General features: G+C 45.4%; 1 protein-coding gene across 4 annotated transcripts in view; it reads right to left on the bottom strand.

The window, feature by feature from the left end:
• SYK (spleen associated tyrosine kinase) overlaps nucleotides 1-24735 on the bottom strand; it is a 121165-nt gene that overhangs the window by 88342 nt on the left and 8088 nt on the right. For 2 of the 4 annotated variants that reach the window (XM_083187654.1, XM_083187681.1), the window contains exons 2-3: nucleotides 10722-10784; nucleotides 2969-3033 (exon numbers count right to left, since the gene is read on the bottom strand). The exons of 1 other annotated variant lie outside the window; for it this stretch is intronic. The gene's annotated coding sequence lies outside the window, so the exon portion shown is untranslated. Of the gene's footprint in view, nucleotides 1-2968; nucleotides 3242-10721; nucleotides 10785-24735 lie in introns of those variants that run through there. One more of the 4 variants, XM_083187664.1, reaches the window with a different exon arrangement.

Below are 24735 nucleotides of genomic sequence, written 5' to 3'. Positions count from 1 at the left end.
CCGGGTTTAGGCCCTTATTCTGGTTAACTCGTAGAGAGAAATTATTTCTTAAATGGACAAAACCATGTGCACTGCAGGTGGGATAGATGTTACTTGTGCAGAGAGAATTAGATTTGGGTGGAGTTTTACTTCAAAGTGAGATCTATTTTGCAGTGTAAACATAAAGCAGTCAGTATTTACCCTGCACAGAAACAAAATAACTCACCAAAATCTAATTCTCTCTGCACATGTTACATGGTTTTGTCCATTTGAGAAGGAATATGCCTTTGTGAGTGAACCAGAATAAGGACCCTAGTGTGAAAGTTCTGGATCCGGGTTGTAGCCTAGTCAGAGCCAGGTACTGTGATGTAAAAACAGTATTAAAGAGGTTTGATTGCATTAATAACAATAGCAGTTACCCATCATACCTCTGATCCATTTGGATTTCAGGGCTCTGTCTCGTTGTCTTGACTACATTCATTTACTACAAAAGACTACATTGTCCTAATTACCGGGCATTTGGGAGGTCGTTCCATTAATTGCAGGGAAGTTAAAGGGTGGTAGGAGGAGCTAAGAAGCAGATAAGGGGCAGTCTAATGTGGTAACTACAGTTTCAATTCTGGGGATAGAGCTGCTGTCCAAAGCTGCCTCACATTTATAGTCTGAGGGCTAGAATGGGAGATTCCTCTGGATTTCGTGAAGAATTTTATATTCATCATGTAACCTGGTGACCTGGATTTGGTCAGCCCAGTTCATATGGATATACGCAGATACAGCAAGACAACATAGTGCAGATATAGCAAGACAAAATAAAACAACGGACTTTACATATTCCACAGAAGCATTTAAATAATAAAGTAGAAAAGGTAAATTAAATCAGATACTGAGAGGTAAATATAGTAAGTTAGTAACGTTTCTAAAAATCTTTAATTTGTCAATTGTATTCTAGAAAATGCTAGACATTATCTGATTGGTTACAATGGGCAACATCACCTCTTTTTCTATTTAGAAGCGTTAGGAAATTCATCCCTGAGACTCCAATTGAAACTAATTTATGATAGGATTCACAGTCATTTACAGAATATATATGTTTACAAAATAATAGTAGTAATAGAATCACATTTCATATATATATATATATATATATATATATATATATATATATATAGATATATATAGATATATCTATATATATATAGATATATACTGTATAGATATATATATCTATATATATATCTATATATATAGATATATACAGGGCTATTTTTGTGCAGGCTCTAGCAGGAACTGTGGCCCTTATTCTAATTCACTCTTTCTGACAAAATATTTGTTAGATGGACAAAACCATGTGCACTGCAGGTGAGGCAGGTGTTACTTGTGCAGAGATAATTAGATTTGGGTGGGGTTTTACACCTGCCTCACCTGCAGTGCAAATGGTTTTGTCCATCTAACAAATATTTTGTCAGAAAGAGTGAACTAGAATAAGGGCCACAGTTCCTGCTGGAGCCTGCACAAAAATAGCCCTGGATATATATATATATTCTGTGTGAGCCGGCACTCCCAGGTGGATGATGCTGAAAATACTGACCCGGTGCCTTCCAGTATGGACTTGCTGGTCCTGGTATAGGGTCAATGATCAGGCGGCACTCACGGATTTGATGAAAAATGTGAAAAACTTATTTATTCATCCGATATGTTTCGGGCACACGGCCCATCCTCAGGGATAAACAACAGTGACACTACAACAGCATATAAGTGTGTTCTAGTGTCACTGTTGTTTATCCCTGAGGACGGGCCGTGTGCCCGAAACATGTCGGATGAATAAATAAGTTTTTCACGTTTTTCATCAAATCCGTGAGTGCCGTCTGATCATTGACCCTATATATATATATATATATATATATATATATATATATATATATATATATATTCAGCATTGATCATGCAAACAGAGAAAACATAGACTAACTAATTATATGGGTAATTCATAAGTATAAAGTTTGATCTGTAATTGAGGATATGGTAACTTGTGCAAACGAAGCATTTTGTGTGATCTAAAGGCCCCAATACACTTATGCGACTTCTTCGAGGGAGAAGTCGTATAAGAATTCCATGGGTGCTTCCTGGGTGGAAAAATCGCATGTGATATATCTCATGCGGTCCTTTTTTACGATATATCTCATGCAATCCCATTCCATGCTGCAAGCAGGTCGGATCTCTGACTCTGCCGATGTTCACGGGACCGCGCATCGGATCAGATATCAAAGACATGCAATTTGGCCACTTTTCACCCGATTTCTCAGTCCGATCTGTCGGGTGAAAAGTGACCAAATTGGACAAGTGTATGGCCAGCTTAAAAAACACTGTACAAATGAAAGCATTTACCCTCTAGGAACGCCTATGAAAATGCCTGAATGCAATGTTAATTTCTTATAGACAGTGTAATCTTCCAATTAAAGTTTGTTTTCCATTCTCCAGTATGTACCATAAATCCACAAACTGCAATAAAAGTACAATCACTAAAGTACAATCGCTAGATAGTCTGCAGGTACTGTACTACTCTAGCAATCAGATTGGACCATTGTTCCCTCTCTTTGTTGTTTTACAATATGGATTCCTTACTACTCTGTAATCCTCCTAAGCAATATATTGTAGTAAATCAACTGCTTATTTTAAATGTGCATTTTTTTCTTTTGTCATTACGGTTCCTTTCTGATGTCTCTTTTTGCTGTTAGTTACTACTATTTTTGCAAAACACTTTTTGTTGATGAAATAACTTGTGCTAAAGGTTAACACCACCACTGCTAACCTTAATACAGCTGATTAACGTTCTCACACAAGAGAAGATGGTATATTAGCAAAAAACTATATAGAAATACTTTTTTTAAGCAGCTGTTAGATATTTTGATCCTTTTTGGTATTGTATTTAATTTGGAGACCTAGTATTTACACATTACATACAGAGCTTAGCGATTATTGCATTACTTACTTTTGCAGTTGAATGCTTGCCGTTATAATCTTTTCAGCCTTGAGGGATTGTGGTTCTTCAGAGACCTAAGACACGTTTAGTAATAGAGCTTTGTGAATAGCCATCACTAGAACTCCAGGAAACAACATATAAGTTGCTCAGAAACAAGAAAAAAGAAAAACTATTGCTTTTGTTGCTTCTGCTCTTAAATAATGAATATTAAACAATGATTACACAAGTGCAGGAGCATACAGTAATAGTCTATTAGCTGGAACTCATCAGCTGCTTCCTCATTTTCTCATCTTGATACATTTGCTCTGACTTCCTTAACGGCTCTTTGCCACATTACTTCCTTTTACATTCTCTATGTACCCTGTTATCACACAGGGATTGTATTGCATAATTAGCATGTCATTGACCATGCAGGCCACACTGAGAAAGACTGAGGTCATTAACACTATTGTACTTTAGGGCCGATTCACACCTGTTCCCACAAGTCTGTAAAGTGCAACGGAATATGCTGCGCTATATAAGAAACTGTTAATAAATAAATAAGTCTGAATTCAGCCCCCGATAATGGGGGACTGCGCATGGGCATAGGTGCTAATGAGCATTTGCAGTCCCCCACTGAGAGCGCCTTCAGCGATATTTTTAATTGCCGGTGTGGTCGCTGCATGATGGACCTGTAGGGGGTGTTCCAGGGTGGACACCCGGCGTTACATGGGCCTGAAAATGCTAGGCGCACCCCAGAGAATGCAGGCGTTCCTCTGCCTGCTTGGGGTGGGCAGCTGAAGTCACATCGAATGATTTTTCTTCTGTCCAGGTGCGTAGCAAGGGGATTTTGGTGGTGGGATGTGTGCGTTTGGCAGGGTGGCGTAAAACTGCTCGATAGGCTCCGAATAAACACAGCCTAGCAAACAGGTCTGAATTACCCCCTTTAAGTATAACCGATGGGCAGTGGCGTAGCTAGAAATTTTTCTCCCCCCATGCCAAAAAATACCGGTGCGCGTTCCGCCCCCCCCCCCCCCCCCAAGAAGATGTGAGGCGATTGACTATGGGCGCCACTGACTGAGCTGACAGACAACTCAGGCAGAAGTGAGAGCTAAGCATATGTACGGGGCAGGGACCCGCTCATTAAATATACACTGCGCTGGGTCCCCGCTCATTAGATATGCATGGAGCAGGACCAGCTCAGCGCTCACTGCTGCCTCAGTCGTCCTTCAGTTCAGCCAGCGGCGCCCACCGCAGACCCCACTGGTGCCGCTCCCCCAAGCCACCGCAGGTTCTGCCACATATGTAGCTACGCCACTGCCGACGGGATAAAGTAAACATACTGGATGCCCTTGTGTTCTCTGAGATTTCTTTCTAAAAAAACAAAATAATTAAACACAAGTAAAAAAACAAATGTATTTGCTACTAGCATTTTAGTGGCATTTTAAGGTCATTGGAAGTGGTATCTGGTCCCTGGGTTGACAATATCTAGGTTGACAGTCACTAGGTCGACCACTAATGGTCGAAGGTAACTAGGTCGACACCTATAATTGTTGACATACTCTAGATCAACATTGACAGAAGGTCGACAAAAGCAAAATGTCGACATTGACATGGTCGACACTGAAAAGTTTGATATGAGTTTTTTTCATTTTTTTTTTGTTTATACCGACTTGGAGCCTGATTCAGACCTGGTCTGCTGCCCCGCCCTGTGGTCAAACGGGAGAGAAATCATTCAATGGTCACACATCATAGAATGATTTCTCTCCCCTTTGGGAATAAAATTCAATGTAAACTGACTTTTATTCTGGCCGTAGATCACCAAAATGGGGGCGGTCGCTGACGTCATGTGACACACTGTTGATTCCAATTGTAAAGCACAATGGAATATGCTGCACTATATAAAATGAAAATAAACAAACAAATGAAAAAAAAAATGGAGGCAGGGTCTGTTGAGGGGGTGGGGTCTGTCAAGGAGGCGGGGTTACTACCTTGTCATATGGCAAGATTGTGCGTTGGATGAAGTTGCAGCTTTCATTGTGTCTTTTGCTGCAGTTGCGTCTGTGACTTCATACTAATGACACTACAATACCCTTCCATCTTGTACCTCTATGTGTCCAAATGTGTATGGACTGAGAAACCTTCTGTCAGAGTGTACACGTGCTGCAGTCATGCTTTGTGCTTCTTTATACACCACTATCGATTGCACCATAGAGATTTGTACCAGCCCCATGCTGGGTGATGATCATCCTTCTTCACTACTGTGCGGTGTAATGTGTTTTGCGCTGTGTATTTGTGCCACTGCTCTGTTACTTAGTTAACAGTCAGCTTGCTGCACGCTATGGCCAACATTGCTTAAAAGTTAAAAGCAACATTGTGAGGTGGTCAAAATTGACTGAAAATTACTGGAAAATAATGATATTGAGGTTATGGTACTTGTTTCCTAGCACGGCCACACCGATTTACATCGGGGTGGTCGTGTCAGAAAAATCGGGTCGATCGCATCGCATGCGATTTGGTCGCATGCGATGCGATCGACGCGACCGACCCGATTTTTTGATTGAATGAAATGTAAATCGGGTCCCTGGGACCCGATTTTACATTGGATTCAATGTAAAATATTCCCAACCCCCCCCAAATTTAACGGCGTAAACCCCACCCCATGATAGACGCCAACCCGAAGCGTGGGGAGCGCAGCGAGCCCGCGAGGGGCGGCGGTGCGCGTCCTCCGACCTTTTCATTCCCCTACTATCCACGTCGGCGTGGAGTTGAGAATAGAATAGTGTGGCGAGCGCAGCGAGCCACCGAGCCCGAAGCGTGGCGAGCGCAGCGAGGACGCGCGCCGCCCCTCGCGGGCTCGCTGCGCTCGCCACACTTCGGGTTGGCGTCTATCGTGGGGTGACGACGGGGACATCTATAATGTGAAATGGGTCATATTGGCCCATTTCACATTTTTCACATTTTCTCACGATTTCAATGTTAAAAAATATTTTAACATTGAAGCCTATGGAAAAATCGGGGGCATCGCGTCGGGACCAATGTTAATGGTCCCGACCGACGCGATGCCCCCGATATTTTACCTTTCCCGACACGATTTCAATGTTAAAATATTTTTTAACATTGAAGCCTATGGAAAAATCGGGGGCATCGCGTCGGTCGCGTCGGGACCAATGTTAATGGTGTCTTAGCCGGCAAAATGGACCTGATTTCAAAGGAAATCGGGTCCATCGTGTGGATCGTGTACCTTAACTTAAAGGTACACGATCCATAAGATTGTGGCCGTGCTAGGAAACAAGTACCGAGGTTACTAATACCCTAGAAACAAAAATCTAATTATATGATTTTAGATCTTTTTGTAAATTAAAAAAAACTGCAAGCAAATCCAAATCCAGTCATGGCATTGGAATAATCCAAATCCAAAACTGGACAATGAATCAATCAAATCCAAAATGGTCTGGCACATTGTCGGTATACGGTTGAATTATCAACCACACTTAGGTCGACAGTCATTAGGTCGACACTGTTGGGTCGACAGGTGGGAAGGTCGACAGGTGTCTGGGTCGACATAGGTCAAGGTCGACAGGTGTCTAGGTCGACATAGGACCAGGTTGACATAGGTTTAGGTCGATATAGCGTTAGGTCGACATGGGTTGTGTCGACGGGTCGGAAGGTCGACATGTTTATTTTTACTGTTTTTTGAGCCGACATGTGCTGACAGGTGGTATTTCATGCCCTACCATCCACTAGTGCGTGGTGGGAGAATAAAATAGTGTGCCAATCGCAGTGAAGCACCGTGCCCGAAGCATCGCAAGCGAAGCGAGCGATGCGAGGGGCTGCGGTTGACTTCCAACTGTGTCCATGTCGACTGTGTCGACATTCGGGGGAAAACGTAAAAAAAACCATGTCGACCTTCCGACCTGTCGACACAACCCATGTCGACCTAACGCTATGTTGACCTAAATCCATGTCGACCTTGTCATATGTCGACCTAGACACCTGTCAACCCAGACACCTGTCGACCTTCCCACCTGTCGACCCAACGGTATCGACCTAATGATTTTCGACCTAAGTATGGTCGATAAAACGATCCAAACCCCTCTTGTCTAATCCTCCCTGTATATATCCAGTACTATCCTCCCTGTATATCCCCAGTAACAGTATACCCTTCTTTCCAGCGCTATCCTCCTTGCATCTCTCCAGCGACGTTATCTCCAACTCTCCGGCGCTAGCCTCCTTGCATCTCTCCAGCAACATTATCCCCAACTCTCCAGCACTATTCTCTTTGCATCTCTCCAGTGCCATTCCTCATGTCTCTGTTGCAGTGGACTGGGTGGCTGCTGGAGATGGAGCCAAAAAGTGTGACTCACAATGAGCTATGCAAAGGCCCATGTGCATATGCAGAAGCTGCCTCGGACTGCTACCAAATTGGGGCTGAGCTCCAATCAGGGTAGACGTAGTCTGTCCTGGCCTGGCAGAGACAGCATGGAACCAGTGGCGTCTCTACATTCTGTGAGACCCAGGGTCAGATTTACAATGGGGCAGATGGAGCTGCAGCTTCAGACCTCCACCTAAAAATAAGCCCATCATCATGATAGCATTATTTATCTATCACCAGTTATTTATATAGTGCACATATTTTCTGCATGCTTCTCTAGAAACATGATAATCACCAGCTGGCCACATGGTTGACTATAAATCATAAGTATTAAAATTATTTGACTATTTCCCACACAAACTTATGCTATTTTTTTTTACTCAGCTCCAGCCCCATGACACTCTTAATCAATCCCTGTTGACACCCGATGCGGTAAGACATCTGCATTTGCATCGGCAAAAGGGCATATTCTGAACTACAGATGGAGCCAGGCTCATCGGGTTCATGAGCGCACCATGGCGATGGTTTTGGGGCACCACTTTTTTAGTGTGCTCAGGTGCACCGAGGTGCGTTGATGCACCCCATACAATATCCTTGCAATACATATCACCACCACTAGGTGTATAATGCTCTACCAATCCAGCGGCGGATTCATATACAGATAGAAGAACCGCGCCATTCGCCAAGAATGGGATGCACTTACGTGTGATATGTTCATGTGTCTCATTCCCATGAATATCGCTGCGGCTCCAACTGTACAGTACAATACAAACTTGAGAAAATTTTCTGTGTAATGTCCGGGTCCCCTAGGCAAATAATAACTGAGGCCTGCAGTTCTCGAAGCTGATGCTGAATATTGTGAACACAAACCCCTGGACTGTCTCATTCTCAGCAAATGGCATTACGGCTCCATCTACTTGGGATCACTCTTTACATAGACTCATGAGCACTGGCTGCTATCACCAGGTGGCGTAGACTAGTGGATAACTGCGCCGCTCTTCATGCTGGAGACCCATGGTCGATTCTTACAGTGACATTTTTTTGTGAACGCAAATCCCGAATAGGCTCAATCCAGGTGGCATAACGGAAATATTGGCTCAGTCCATGTGACAGTATTGTTAAAAGTTATGTGGTACTCCACTCCTGTGGTACCCCTTTATGTGTATTTTAGATTGCAGCTGCAGCTAATGCTGTCTATGGAGCCTGTTAGCCATTCACTGCAACGGTTAAAACCCCTTTCCCCAGTTGCTAAGCAGCCCCAGTAACCTTTAGAGCTCTAGGACCCAGGGAAATGCACCAGAATCCATGAAGAGTTGAAAGCTGAGGGGGGTCGTGATTGGCTGTGAGCAGGGTGAAGCAGGAAGCAGCAGAGTAGAGTAAATGCAGCACTAGGGATGACCATCTTTGCCTTTGCCATCGATGGTTTCCATCGATGGCAAGAGTGCAACTGGTCATTGATAGTGTAGAAATATTCAATGGATGACCATTGATGTTTTTACATATCGATGGTCATCCATTTTCTTTGATTGATTGGTCTGTGGGCCAATCAAAATGCGGGGGCGGGGTTTCATGGGTGCCGGGGCAGGAGCTATGCTCCATGTCCCGGCACCTCGGGGGGAAAAGCAAAAACTATTTGTTTAAGCTTGACATCGATGGTGGGAAACCATCTGGTTCTCCCCCATCAATGGCAAAACTATTTGACATCGGCCATAAACCATTGATGATTTCTAATCATTGATGGTCAATGGCCATCCCTATGCAGCACGTGGAGACTTGCCATGAGGAGTGAGGAGCTGTGTGCAGGAGTTTGGCAGCAGCATTGAAGAGAGTGTGTGTGCACTGCAGAGCTGACGGGACGGATCAGAGAACACAGCAGAAAGAGATAGGAGCTGAGCTCACAGCTACTGTTGAAGTGAGACCAAACAGTCTGACACATGTGGGGCCTGTAGCATGCAGGAGTGAATAAATAGCGAGCATCAGGAGCCAGCTACTAGATCAGGCACTGCCTTGCACCCAACCCCAGCCAGCCTGAGCCCACTATAGTCGACCCCAGCAGGCACATCCTGGTTAGACTATCTCAATTACCCTCCCTAGGGACAGACAGACCCAGTGTGTCTTCAAATATTGTGGAACTGAGATTGGGACTAAGTGCCAGGCCAGCATGACCCTCAGGAGTCACACCATGGAATCCAGGGTGTGGGAATAGACTACTTTTGTGTGTAAAACATATTTACCCACAGCGCCCCTATCTGTTAACACTGAAGTATAGTGCTTATGCTCTACAGTGGCCCCTATTGGTGACTCTAATATACTGTCCATACTACACAGCACCCTCTATTGGTGGAAACTGGAATACACTGCCTGTGTTGCATAGCGCCCTCTATTTGTGGAATATAGTATGTACTGACTGTTCACATTCTACAGCGCCCTCTGTTTGTGGAACCTGGTATACACTGCCTGTTCATACTTCACAGTGCCCTCTAATTGCAAGTTCGAGTATACCTGGAAACAACCTGCATACAGTACCATTTACTGGATTACAAATAGTTCTGCACAGTTCAATCCTATTACAAAACTTCCAAGAGGAGATTACTATATGGAACATTCCAATGGCACCGAGTGAACTGAACCAATCCAGCGCCACCTTGTGACCTTGTGATCCTTTGATAGGCAAGTTCAAGTTTACATTTACTGCATGTGATTGTAATGAATATATTTTCACGTGAAAGCTTTCATGTAACTTATGCTAATACCTGATATTACCGGATTGTCAGTATTGAATGTACTATTTCTGAGGTTCGTAGTACTGATGTTTATTATTCACACATTCTAACTTCCATTGATTTGCAGCAGTGACCAGTTAATAAATATTATTGTCACCATCACACTGTATGCTGGTTATTGTGTGCACTGCTTTGGGTGTTCATCCTTCTGCTACAGGCTTCCATCAGGAAGAAGAGGTCATTGAGTAATTGAACCGGTCCAGCAGACCGAGGAAACCAGGTACGACACTACACCATCACAGGAGGGCTGTTACAGTTAGATACAGTACAGTCAGTATACACGAATGCTTACTGTCTTCATGAATGCTGGATGGCCCAGGGGTGCTGGGAGCAGGAAGGGTGATGGTTGGAGGAGGGTTGAAGGGACCTGGAGGCATGGTGGGAACAGGACGGGGTAAAAAAAAAAAAATTTGGTGGCAGGAGGGGTGGTGGGTGGTGGAGGGGTTGCAGTCCCCTCATCCTTGTGGAGCAATGGCACTGTGGAAAAATGAGTCGGTACTGTGAAAAAGCACACAAAAAAATAATAGTTTGTAACGTGCAGAATGCAGGCCACATGTTCAGTAGTGTACAATTCTGGTCACACAATCCCACCGCTAAGCGAGGAGGAAATCAGCAGAGTACTTACAAGCTGATCTGGGCCCAGGGACCTCCATATCTGGGGGTGCGGGGGTCTACTGATGCGCCGGTACTGTGAAAGCACAAAAAAAGTTAGTTTGTTACATGTACAGTATCTACCGCACAGGCCACAGATGGTCTCTCCCAAATTTTCCACAAGGATCAGCAGGTCCCAAGGGGCCCCATATAGATACCCTGCCCATATAAAGCGTTTGGAGAGGAGCATTGCCTGTAATGTTACAGCATAGTTGCCTACCCTCCTGCATTCTCCAGGAGACTCCCTGAAATAGCAGCAATCTCCCTCTCTCCCTGAAGAGTTTCGCAATCTCCCTGATTTCACCTAACATTATGCAACTGTTACATAAAAAAATAAAAATAAATCAGAGGTATATACATTCAAATTTGGTCATCAGTGCCATATGGCTCCGGATATTTTACTGCAAATACATGGAACCACATGTAAAACACACTGCACAGTAAACAGTAAATAGTTGCAAACAAATCCAATATTGCAAGCAGCAATATATAGTATATTGTATAGTTAATATTGCTGAGAAATGTATTGCAACTCACCTAAATTCATCATATTCAAGTATTCACGTCACAGTACTGGCCATGAGTCACATTGTGTCACAGAGTAGAGCACCTTATTCCTGATACATACTGTACTGTACATCACAGTAATGCAATATACAGTACTTAAATACCATAGGGTTGCCACATCTCCCAGATTTCCTGGATTCTCCCGGATTTGGTGGCAACCCTCCAGGAGGCTTTTCCAGTCTCCCGGATTCCGGGATTCTACCGGAATCCGGGTGACTGGAAAAGCCTCCACAGCTGCCCGGTCTGCTGGTTGCTGCAGGCAAGTTCCCAGTTGCAGCGGGATGGGGTGGTCATAGGGCAGCGCACAAGATACACTGGAGGTCTTCAGGACCAGGAGTAGCGCTGAGGGCACACGCTGGCTGTACTGAGTACCATCTGCCGAAGTGCTGTGAGTGCCGGGGGCGGGACCCGCGGGAGACATTGAGTGGAGGGCAGAAGAACACCGGCAGATAAGTGAAGACTGGCAGAAGCCAGCTGCTGCCGCATCTGGACCCTATTTGTCCCTTGAAAACTCTTTTGCTGCACTTGTGATGAGACACCAGGCCCCCTCCTCATCCATCCTGCCCAACTAAAGCCTTCCCCGGCATACTCTGCAACCCCAGCCATACTCCTAGCACTCCTGGAGTTAGTTGTCAACAGACAGCCCCACAGGGCCCCAGCAAGTGAGAGAAGAGTATTCGGGTTTGGACTCAGGCTGGCCTGCGAAAATCATCTAACAGCCTGCCTCATACTACCAGCAGTGCAACAGCTTGCCTCACAGGAACACCAATAGGGCTCTCCTCTCTGCCTAATAGCCATCATGGCTGCAGCCTGCAGGCGCCGCCAGCATCGGATGTGGTGACATGTGGGTAGGACGCACTTCAGGCAGATGAGAGAGGCTCAGGCTCATCAGCTCCTCCCCTGCTGTCTGAATGACAGAGACCATGCCCACATTTCTGGTGAGGACACGCCCATTTGTACAAGCCCACGCCCACCTTCCAGGGAGCATGCGTGCCTTTGGCGCATGCATGAGGTTGGAGGAGGGGATCTCCAGGAATCAATGATGCGTGAGGTGACAACCCTACATATACTTCACTACTGTGATGTACAGTCAGTGCCGTCTTTCCCATTGGGCACGATGGGCAGTTGCCCGGGGGCCCTAGGACCTAGGGGCCCCCGGCCCAGCCCAATGGGAAAGATGGTGGCCGGGGTCCGGGAATCCGCTCACCCTCGCTGGGGGATCCGGGCAGGGGGATCAGGGCGGTGGCGTGGCGGTAGCTAGAAGCCTGATTCGGCGAAGCTCTATTTGCCGGCGGGGCAGGAAGCGCTGTTGCATTTGAATAGACTGGCCGGACGCTGATTGGCTGAATTCAGAAAATCAGCATCCGGCCAGTCTTTGAAAAGGCAACAGCGCTTCCCACCCCGCCGGCAAATAGCGCTTCACCTCCTAGCTAGCAGTGAATTTAATTTCGGGGGTCCGTGTGCCGGGGTTCTGATCACCCTCACTGGGTGATCCGGCAGGGGGATCAGGGCATCGGTGGCGGTAGCTAGGAGCCCGAAGCGGCGAAGCGCTATTTGCCGGCAGGGGGGGGGCGAGAAGCGCTGCTGCATTTAAAATGACTGGCTGAATGCTGATTGGCTGAATTCAGCCAATCAGCATCCGGCCAGTCTTTTCAAATTCAACAGCGCTTCCCGCCCCCGCCGACAAATAGTGCTTCGCCGCTTCGGGCTCCTAGCTACCGCCACCGCCGCCCTGATCCCCTTCCCCAGCGAGGATGGTCGGATCCCCGCCACCCGGCCACCATCTTTCCCATTAGCGCTATTTGCCGGTGGGGCGGGAAGCGCTGCTGCATTTGAAAAGACTGGCCGAACGCTGATTGGCTGAATTCAGCCAATCAGCGTCTGGCCAGTCTTTTCAAATGCAACAGCGCTTCCCGCCCCGCCAGTTAATAGCGCTTTGCCACTTCAGGGCAGGCTCCTAGCTACCGCCGCTGCCCTGATCCCGCTGCCCGGATCCCCCAGCGAAGATGATCGGATCCCCGGCCGCCGGAAGCTGACTGGCTGCCGCACGGAGCCAGAGAGGTGAGGGTTGGGGAGGTGACTGTGGGCTCCTGGGCAAACTAATTTGGGGGGGGGGGGGGGGGGGCAGTGAACTAGGTTGCCCAGGGGCCCTTCCTAATGTTAAGACGGCCCTGTGTACAGTACAGTATGTATCAGGAATAAGGTGCTCTACTGTAGAGATCTGCAATAGTCATAGACCTTATAACACAATAGGCAATAATCATGCTCCTCTGAATACAATCTGCCACAGCAATGCCCTTAGCATACACTCCTGCACAATAATGCAGGCACCTTTGAATACAATCTGCCACAGTAATGCCCCTAGAGTAGTACAGTATACAGTAATGTGCTACAACAATGCCCTTAGTATACACTCTTCTACAGTAATGCCCTTAGCATGTTATCTTCCACAGTTATGCATGCAACTTTGAATACAATCTGCTACAGCGTTGCCAGATGTTGGGGGTTATTCTGGTTGATTCGCAAGGCTGCGAATTCGCAGCCTTACGAGTCCACCAAACCCCACCTTGCGAATGGGTGGCTACCGCCATCCATTCGCAAGGGCGATTCTCTCTCGCAGGGGCTTGCGAATGGATGTTACACAGTAACATCCATTTGCAGGGCAGGGGGAACCTCCCACATCTTTTGATGGTCATGACCATCGCAAGACGTGGAAGGTGCACGCATATGTAAGGTAGCTCTGAGCAACCTTACATATGCATGCTTGATGGGGAGGAAATGGGCGGGCCGTTGACATCCGGTCATGTCATGGCCTCATGGGCGTTCCCATATGCTAATGATGCTGCCCGGCACCCCACACTCCTCTCCGCCCCCCCCCCCCCTACTGTGTTGGGTGTGTGCACTCAGCGAACATTCTGTTCGCCGTGGGTGCACGCACCCTGTGTATGCACATGTGCAAGCATGCACACTAACAAAACATTGGTCCCCATGCGAACGCAGACTAGCTGCGAATGGACCTGAATAAGGTCCATTATGTGCTGGACTTAATATCTATTGCATTGCATGTGTGATCGCATGCAGTTTTTAATCGCAATGCGATCTGCGTCAGAGGAGGGCTGTGCAGCATACCTGGCGACGGGTGGTGGTAGTCAGTGGAGCTGGCAGCAGGCGGCAGATTTTCAAAAAAAATTGTAAATACTGGACAGCCCTCTGATTGGCTTAGCTCATGTGAAATGTGTTTTTTTTATTCTGCCGGCTGCCGCTAGCTCTGCTGACTATCGCTGCCTGCGAATCCTCCTGCCGCACTACACAGCCACACGCTGTCAGACAGCCCTCTTCTAGCACTGAAGATGCAATCGGATGCGTTGTGAAATTGCATCACAATGTTGCATTGAATCCGATTGCACAAGTGTGCACCATAATGCATGTGCCTTTGAATATAATCTGCCACATTAATGCCCCTAAAGTAGGACAGTATACAGTATAATCTGTCACAGTAATGCACATAAGGTGTGCACACAATACAGTGATTTTTTTCGAACGATCTCGGACGATTTTGCCACAAATCGTCCGCAATCGTGATCCTTTGCTCACTCCTGCTGATCTTTTGCTGGATCTTTGGATGTTACCTGCTGCAGGGAAGATAAGTAGATGCAGCTAAATACTGTATCTGTGTGACTCGGGTATTCCGATTCTCGTACATTCCGGTATTCTGCGTTGGTTCGCTCAGTCGCTAGGGTATGTTCAGGCACTTGGGTGTGTTCGGATACTTGGATATTTGGACTCTCGGGCGCGTTCGCATGGTTGGGCTTTTGGGAGTTGGTGCGTTCAAGTGCCCCGTCAAGTTAGGACACTCCCGGGGTTTGGGTGTGTTCATGCGCTCAGGTGAGTTCAGTTGCACCTGGAGGAGTTTGTGTGCTTATGGATTATGGTGGTTGGGGAAGCAGACAATGTTTAATACAGTACATTAACTAAAAGTTCAGTAATAATGGGGCAGATGTATCATAGTAGTGCTTATCGCGCCGCTATGATACTTCCTGCTTCGCCTCAATAGCGAGGCGAAGCAGGAAGGGACATCGACAAGATGTATTAACATCTTGTCTGCCGAAGCGGGGGAGCGTTAACTCCCCCCTTCGGCGATGTCCCTTTCTGGAGATAGCGCATCAGTTAATACTGATGCGCTATCTCCTGTCCCCCGGCCGGCCGCACTGGGCATGCGCGGGATCTCGCTGTTCACGTGAGATCCCCAGCGCAGCCCAAGCCAGACGCAGGGCTAGCGTTGTCCCCATAGTGGGGGATAAGACAACGCTAGCCCTGAGCTGGCGAAGCGGCCGGGGTGAATTAACGCCTTGAAGGCTGTTAATACATCACCCCGGCCGTTAATCCCTGGGGGGGATTGCAGGGACAGCCCCGCCGAGCGTAACTCGGCGGGCTGTCACTAGCGCACGTTAGGTGCGCTAGTAATACATTAGGACAGACGTAATCCCCCCCAGTTAACCAGCGTTAAGTGCATTTTTACACTTAACGCTGGTTAATACATCTGCCCCAATGTATGGTACAATACTTACTGTCCCTTAAGGACTGGAGAAGTTTGCGGTGCTGTCAGATAAGGTCACTCCAGTGCCTCCCAAGCAACCTCACAGTCCTTGTCCTGCAGAACTGCTCCCTGATAGCCATGCTCGCCCTCTGGTAGGCCAGGACTTTACCCCTGCTGCTGGGCAGAGGTCTGTCCAGCCATCAAAATAGGAGCTTCAGTTCACCGTGTGTGTAGTGGCGATCGCGTCTTCCCGACATTATACACTAAAGTCAGTGAAGATGCCGTGAACATATGCGTCCTGAGCTGAGCAAGCGTCCGGCTTCACGAGTGCTCATGAGTCTATGAAAAGAGTGATCCCATTCAGATGGAGCCGTAATTCTGTTTGCCGAGAATGAAATGCTCCAGCGTCTCAGACACAAGAGCATCCCATTCCGGATTTGTGTTTACAGTATTCAGCCCACCACTCAGAGTCAGCATGAGTAATGCGTACAGTAGTAATGTACATTAAACAGTATGTTATTGACCGTGCGCATGGAGATGCACGGAAAGCTTTTTAGGACTTTTTGTGTCAGCCTAGTTATATTAAATATAATTTACCTAACTGTAAAATATATTTTTTTTTAAATCCCTCTGTGAATCGAACTCAGGTCTCCAGCATAGATAGCTGTTCACTTATCCACTTGCCTACAACACCTGGTGATAGTGTCCAGTGGTCATAGGTATATGTAAAGAGTGCTTCCATTCAAATGCAGTCTTACAGTAGCTCCTTTCGCCAAGAACGCAAGCACCCCACCTGCAGTGCACATGGTTTGGTCCATTAGGGAGAGAATTTGTTTTTGCAAGTGAACCAGAATCAGGCCCTCCTTCTGTGCTCGAGTCTGTTCTGCTTGTACTATATGTCATTCCTGCTGTAGCGTACTGTATATCTTTGGATCCTATACTGATGCTACAGGTACTGTACTGTACATTGTGTACAGTCGGTTATCTTTCATGCCGTATCTTACCTGACTTGTCGCACCATTTACTGGGAATGGGACGCACAAGCATCTCACATGCACATGCACCATATTCTTGGCAAAGTATTATACTGTACGGTAAAATATATGCTCAGTATTCGCTCACTTGTCCCCGTAGCCAGTTATAAAATAGTGTAAAGAGACACACGTCCAAGCAATTGTATTTTGGTAATAAAAGTGTCTCTCTAACTTACTGAACAGTACAGTAATGTAGTATTGAAATAGTTATTTTCTCTTTAAACATTGGAAAAGCAATAATTTGCTTTTTATTAATGATATACAGTAGCCACAACGTATTTATTCCCATCCTTCAAAGATCTACAAATAAAATATAATATACCTACTCAATGTTTCCACCAATTCCTCCAACTACGTAGTTTTTTCATAGCTAGATATGGTACACAGAATCGATCACCCAACCCACCCTCTAAAACTATAATAGAATCCCTGTATTTTAAACGCGCAACATCTAAGGGCTTAATTTCAATATTATACCATCTTTTACTTAAACAAGGGAACCCTATTCGAACTCTAAATGAACTTTCATGGGAAAGGCACTTAGGAAAGCAAATAGAAGTAGATAAATGGGATCAGATCAAAAAGAATCTGATCTCAGTATCATCTTCGATACGTTATAGAGAAAATGCATTCAAAATTTATACGAGATGGTATATGACTCCAGTCAGGATATCACGTATATACCCAAATACAACTGATCTATGTTGGAGGATGTGTGGACAAAGAGGCACCCTAATACATATTTTTTGGGAATGTCCCAAGATAGTAGGGCTATGGAAATTTATTTACAGCTTAATTAGACAGGTACCAGGGAGAAGCATTCCGTTCTGCCCAATGTTTTCGTTACTACCACATGAGATTCCAAATATAACGAAAACATCGCAAAAACTTATATGGTATATGTTTAGTGCAATTAAGATTAAGATCGCCTCAAACTGGAAACTCCAAGAGATTCCATCTAGGAACGCAATACAGGCAATGTTATGGGATATATATCACATGGAACATATAGCTAGTATAGTAGAAGAAAAATCGGGCATGTTCGAGAAGATATGGTCCCCATGGCTAAACTATCATAAGCATTCGGCCTATGAAAAGGAAAAAGGGTAAAGGTAAACAATAAATACTCCAGACAGAAGGTGGGAAAGTGAGAAAAGAAAACAGATAGAATAACCGTTCACACTTTTTGGAAACCGTAAGTTAAACATTTGTTTCTGTTGCATGGAGGTAAATTCCTAACCAAACAAACAATAGAGAAAATCATGTACATGGTTAAAAAGTCAGATAGGTAACAAGAACGATACCCCCCCCCCACCCCCTTTTCTATCTACATTTTTGCTTTTCCCCTCTTCTTGTTTCTTTTTTTTTAATATTACTTATTATGGAAATATATACATGCGTCTTAAAATAAGAAAATGTATGAAATTGTTTGTATAATAAGAAAACTCTCAATAAAATGTTTATTCAAAAAAAAAAAATAGTTCTTGTGTTACAGTGCATTTCAATACTCACTTCACGCATACGCAATCCAGATTCTTTTGCTATAGCTTTGCATTACACATCTGATGCATGCACAGTGTTTATTTAAAAAAGCGACATCTGGTGGATGATCTCTGGTATTGCACCCATCTGGTAACACCATTCGCCAAACGCCAAGATGAGCGATTTATAGTGTTGTGGCGTGACTAGGCAGGCTGTGGCAAGTTGGCAGGCTAGATGACTGTGGCTCCATCTGTACATTTTAGTCACTCATGGTGTGTCGGGATTCGGCTGCCCCTAGAGACCACACTATGGACTTTATTCTGTTTGACACGCAGCACTGCAAAGTTCCACCCGTCATTCACACAGACCCCCGCCCCCCATCACAGGGTGATCGAATGGATATTTTGCATAAACATCTATTCGCAGCCTATGGGGTAACACCATCATCATTTGATGGTCGCTGACCATGAAATGATGAGGTGAGTACACGCAAAACTAAGACACTCTCAGGTGTCTTAGGTTTGCGTGTGTCCTGTGCGAGGACAAGATGGGCAGCTGACATCCGGTGATGTCAGCTGCCGGCACCAGCATCATCGGGCAATTAGCATCAGAACGCCCAGGGTTTTTATGGGTTGACCATCCTCATAGTCACCAGACCTGGTCCCTAGTGACTTAGAGCCTTCTTCCTCTTTTCAGCTCAATCATTGGAAGACTTTTGCATTGGATGATATGCCAATTCACTAGCTAGATTGAGACTTTTTTGTAATTTTGAATGCAAATGTACAACTTTATCTAACATAACTGTAATAGAATAATTAGCAATCTCACGGCAGAATATTGGTATACTGTATTTAGTGCTATAGTGCTAGATAATATGAATCTATTCCACCACTTTGACATTTACATATTAAGTGTTTGTTTGATTGTTGTATGAGTCTTAAGGGCCCCTTAAGGCCCCCTTACATTATGCGATTTGGGCACGATTTTGCCCGATTCGGATGAATCGGGCCGTGAAATCGTCCCAAATCGCATATGGTGACATCCCCTCCGACCTGATGCGCGGCCCCGTGCGCATCGGATCGGAGATGGGAGGTCGGACGGGCTGCACATAAGATTTGCTAAATCTTATGTGCTGCCCGGAGCCGTGCTCCCCCACAACAGGGGACCTACCAGAGTCAGACGCAGGGAGCCGGGCAGCATCAGCGGGAGCAGGGGGGGCGGCGCAGAGTACCAGGGAGCCGGGCAGGAGAAGACGCTGCAGCAGCAGCACTTCAAAAAAAAAAGGGCCATACAAACGCATAGGAAGCCATTCATTGGCTGAGACCTCTCTCAGCCAATCAGCGATTGGCTGAGACCTCTCTCAGCCAATCGCTCATTGGCTGAGAAAGGTCTCAGCCAATCAATGGCTTCCTATTCGTTTGTATGGGGTTTTTCTTTTTTTTTTTGGAAGTGCTGCTACTGCATCGTGTTCTCCTGCCCGGCTCCCTGGTACTCTGCGCCGCCGCCCCCCCTGCTCCCTGCCCAACGGCTTCCTGCCCGGCTCCCTGCACCCCGACCCCCCCCCCCTGCCCACTCTCTGTTTGCGGGCATATTCCTGCTGCTGTCCCCCGCTCCCATTGTCCCTGCAGCTCCCCGGGAGTGGCATGTGATAAATCGCATGCGATTCATCACATGCAAAACTTGGCACATGAAGTGCCATTGCATGTGATCCCTCCCGGGGAGCTGCTGGGACAATCGGGTCCGACTTGTCGTTATGACAAGTTGGACAAATGTAGTTTTTACTATATTAGAAAAGTATTTTATTCAACAAATATTTTTGTTTAAGTAGCGCCACAGACTGCTTGGATATTCACCGCTAGTCATTCATAACTGATATATGTTATAATAAGTCTGACACTGTGTACATCTCAATTATCATTAGCCAGGTAGGATCTAATATTTACATTATTATTATTATCATCCTTTATTTATATGGCGCCACAAGGGTTCCGCAGCACCCAATTACATTGACTGTCCTTTGACCTTCTACTATTTGACATACATATGGGCTTATTTTATTTACTTTTTTATACTGCATGTTCTTATTGTTGATTTAATTAATTTATACTCTTTGTAATCACTGTACCCTTGGCGTGATCTACTGTATATTCAGGGCCGAAATATCCCCCAGACGAAGCAAGCCTGCAAGGGGCTTTGTTGCGCTCACCATGCTGCCTGAGTCCGGTCAGGCGGGATCCCGATGTCGGGCTAATGACTCTTGGGATCCCGACTGTCGGAACCCTATACCACACCCATGTGTTCGCATGTGATGTAAGCATATGGGATAGCTCTTTTATTTTATACATAAATGAACAAGCGAGAGGTACAGAATTACCCCCATCGTTTTCTAATTCAGGCAGCCATTAACATATGCATCATTTATTTTTTATTTTTTATATATGAACAGTGATTTATCCCTTGTCCAACATTTAATTCTGGTATGAAGACCTTTTCAAACAGTAATGTGAGTAGGTGATGGCATAATAAACATGAATGGACTTTGTCTATTGATTTTCCTGTAAACTGTATGAGCATGTCACATTCTCCAGTCTGTCAGAGCTGCAGCTCTGGGATATGAGAGAGGTTTGTATGCTTTCAGGAGCAGAGTGGATTCAAACAAAACAGGGGCACCCATTCAAAATAGGGGTGGGATGATTAAAGGCTACTGTGACTGAGTGACATCAATGCATGCTTCACTACTGTGACTAAAACAGTGATGGTTCCCAGTGGCAGCTCTGTATGCAGGTCTACCACCTTTTTGGTAAAAATTCAAATAGGGAGCCACATGTTGATGGGTAATTAGGATCACTCCCCATCCTGCAGCAGCTGATCTTTGCAGATCTGGGGGGTAGAGGGAACTATTCCCTTATTGCACTTTTGCCCCGAGGCATAAGCTCCAGAATGTCATTCAAGATTCCCCCAGTGATGTGGGTGGTTACGGCTTAAATATGGTGCATCATACACTCCTGTTACAACCAACTCAGCGTCATCTCCTGTTGTTACTTATTTTAGCTTTTATGGTTTAAAATTAAAGGATGATCTTTGCATCTTGTAAAAAGTGACTATATACAGCCGCCCCCCACCCACCTTCATTAACTGCTCCTGCCATATACTGCATACTCTGCACCTACTCCTCCATATACTATGTTGCAACTCCAGGTTACTTCAGCAATAACCAGGAATTGGATGGAGGGACCACCAGGCAATCCAGAGCGAAGGCACTGGGGACACTTGTGGCCACTTACTGGTGGGGGGAAGGTGAATCAGTCCAGCAATGTGGGGTGAGCATGGCTGCTGAGGGAAGGGCGGGGAGTGGGTTCTAAATACCCGGACCTGGACATGATTGAGGGGCCTGGCGAGGGCCTTGGTCCGACACTTCCTGTGATAAGGCCATGCCCCCCAAAATTTCACTGTGGCCCAGCAGGCCTCTTGGCAGCACTGGGAGTGAGCAGTGCAGTGAACACTCACATCAGTTCCTGCCCCAGTTAAGATTACAATCTATATTCACTACCACATATCAGTCAAACACATTCATTCTAGGGTTAAGTTGTTGGAAACCAATTAACCTACCAGTATATTTTGGGATTGTGGGAGGAAACTGGAGTACCCAGAGGAAACCATGCAAACATGGGAAGAATATCCGGATAATAAACTCCGTACAGTCAGGGCCATGGTGGGAACCCATGACCTCAGTGCTGTGAGGCAGTAATGCTAACCATTACACAGTTTGTGCTGACTCTATATATATATATATATATATATATATATATATATATATATATATATATATATATATATATATATATATATATATATATATATAGACAAAAGAGTAGAAATGGCACTCACCAGGGCTTTCTTTATACAATCCAATCAGGATATTTATTCCATCACTTCAGCAAAAACACATATAGATCAGGTCGACGTTTCGGCCACAGAACGTGGCCTTACTCATGACCACATCACACGAACAGACAGATGTGGTGTGGTCATGAGTAAGGCCACGTTCTGTGGCCGAAACGTCGACCTGATCTATATGTGTTTTTGCTGAAGTGATGGAATAAATATCCTGATTGGATTGTATAAAGAAAGCCCTGGTGAGTGCCATTTCTACTCTTTTGTCTGTTTATGTGACCTCTACGTGGGACCACTGAAAGGCGACCCCAGGCATTTGGACTGTGTATAAGTGTGTGCCAACCTGCTCCAATATATATATATATATATATATATATATATATATATATATATATATACAATAATGTTGGAGCAGCACGACCACATAAATTCAGATGCTGTATGGGTGCTGCAGCCTGGTTCCAGAGATCTCCGGTTCCTAAATAAGTCAATGTACATTCGGCGGCACTCCAAATAATATCAGCAGAAGTCAGGGGTATGGCGACGTTTCGAGTACTTTAATTCCTCGTCATCAGGTCAACATTACACAGAAAAATAAACATTTATATACATACATACCAGTGCGTGTCCCTCCTCTCGCTCCGGACGCCGTTCTTCCACTTCCGCACATGTCATCGACGTGCGTCGTACGACGTCACTATGCACGGACGTCTGTGCGTCATGCCGTCCAGACGGCCTCCGTCGTCAAGGGGATAGGGATCTAAACATAGAAAAAACTTTATTGACACCAAATAAGAACAAGTGAAAAAATACCCAAGGAATAAAAAAGATTAAAAACGATTAAAAATGATGTCAAAGTACGTGCAGACACAAATAGCATGCAGTAATAATGCAGTACTAGATATTTTATCTTAATAGCTTCCTAAAAAGGTTAATGGAAAAAAAGCATGGGAAAACATAAGTCACGTTACTGCTGATAAAATGTAATATATGGATATAACCGTTAGGATATAACTACTTATAAAAGGCATTTGAGACCCAGATATTCATTAAGGCCCTTAGGAGCTAAGGTTTGGAGGCGATATATCCAGGCAGTTTCGCATTGTAATAATTTCAATGATCTATCACCTCTTCTGATAGAAAAAGGGATATGATCAATGAGAATGAATCTTAATGAAGGGATATTGTGGCCTGCCTGTTGGAAGTGGCGTGCCACGGGTTGGTCGCTAGATCCAGTTTCTAAAGCTTTTTTAATGGAAAAGCGGTGTTGGGCCATGCGTTCCTTTACAGGTCTGTCGGTTTTACCAACATAGCTCTTGCCGCATGGACAGGTCAGAAGATAGACAACAAACCTGGTAGTACAAGTCAGTTTGTGTTTGATGTAGTATTTTTTCCCGGTTAGGGGATGACAAAAAAATGAAGAAGTGGTCATGGAACTACAGGTTCGGCAGCCTAGGCACCTGTAGCAACCGTTCTTCCTAGAAAGGAAGCCGTCACTACATACCTGGCTCCCTGTCATGCCCGTTACATCAGTATGGACCACCCAGTCAAAAATATTGCGGCCTCATTGATAACAAGGCATGAGGCGGCTGTCACAGAGTCCAATCTTAGGATCTGCGGTGATAATGGGCCACCACTTTTTGGATGTTTTATTAATAATGGTACTGGAAGAGTTAAAGTGGTTGACCCAAGGGAGTCTACCAGCATTAGTTTTTTTAGGGTTAATACGTAGTAAATCCCTACGTTGCATTTTAAGGGCTTTTTCTTTAGCTTCCAGTAGAAGCTTGGTGTCATAACCACGGTTGGAGAATTTGGTCACCATCCGATCCATCTGACAGGCTGCCGCCACATCTGTACTGCATACCCTTCTGGCCCTGAGGAATTGTGAGTATGGTAAACCATACTTCAGGGGTTTTGGGTGGCAACTGTTTGCATGCAAAATGGTATTTCTATCTGTGTCCTTGGAGAAGAGATCGGTACTCACCATCCCATCATTCAAGGACACAGACACATCCAGGAAACTCACACAAGTAGGATGAATAACTCATGTAAACTTAACCGGACTATCTGTCCCATTGTGAGTCGTTAAGTAAGTCTCAAGTACATCAACAGGTCCCTACCAAAAATAAATCTGGCGTACGATATTATGATATTTGAAGTACAACACAAGACCTCATTTGAGTCTGATGTCGACAACAGCTGACTTGATAAATTATCGAAACAACTATCCACGTATAAAAGGGACCTTATTGCATTTAAAAAGCAAAAATTGCAAAAAGTAATCCTTGATTATGAACAGAACAGGGTATACCAGTGGACCACTGGGGGTCGCACTGAGGGTCCAGCACGTGGTCGTGAGAAATTTTCCAATAGGCGGAGATGGAGACCTGCTCAGGATGCAGGTTCATCATATGAGGCCATTACCTCTAGTGACTCCGATACTGTCCAAGCATCACAAAATTCCTGCGGTAACT

The sequence above is a fragment of the Crinia signifera genome, chromosome 1 (assembly GCF_055691185.1).
Source record: "Crinia signifera chromosome 1, ASM5569118v1, whole genome shotgun sequence".
NCBI lineage: Eukaryota > Metazoa > Chordata > Amphibia > Anura > Myobatrachidae > Crinia > Crinia signifera.
This window is presented reverse-complemented; position numbering and strand designations above follow the sequence as displayed.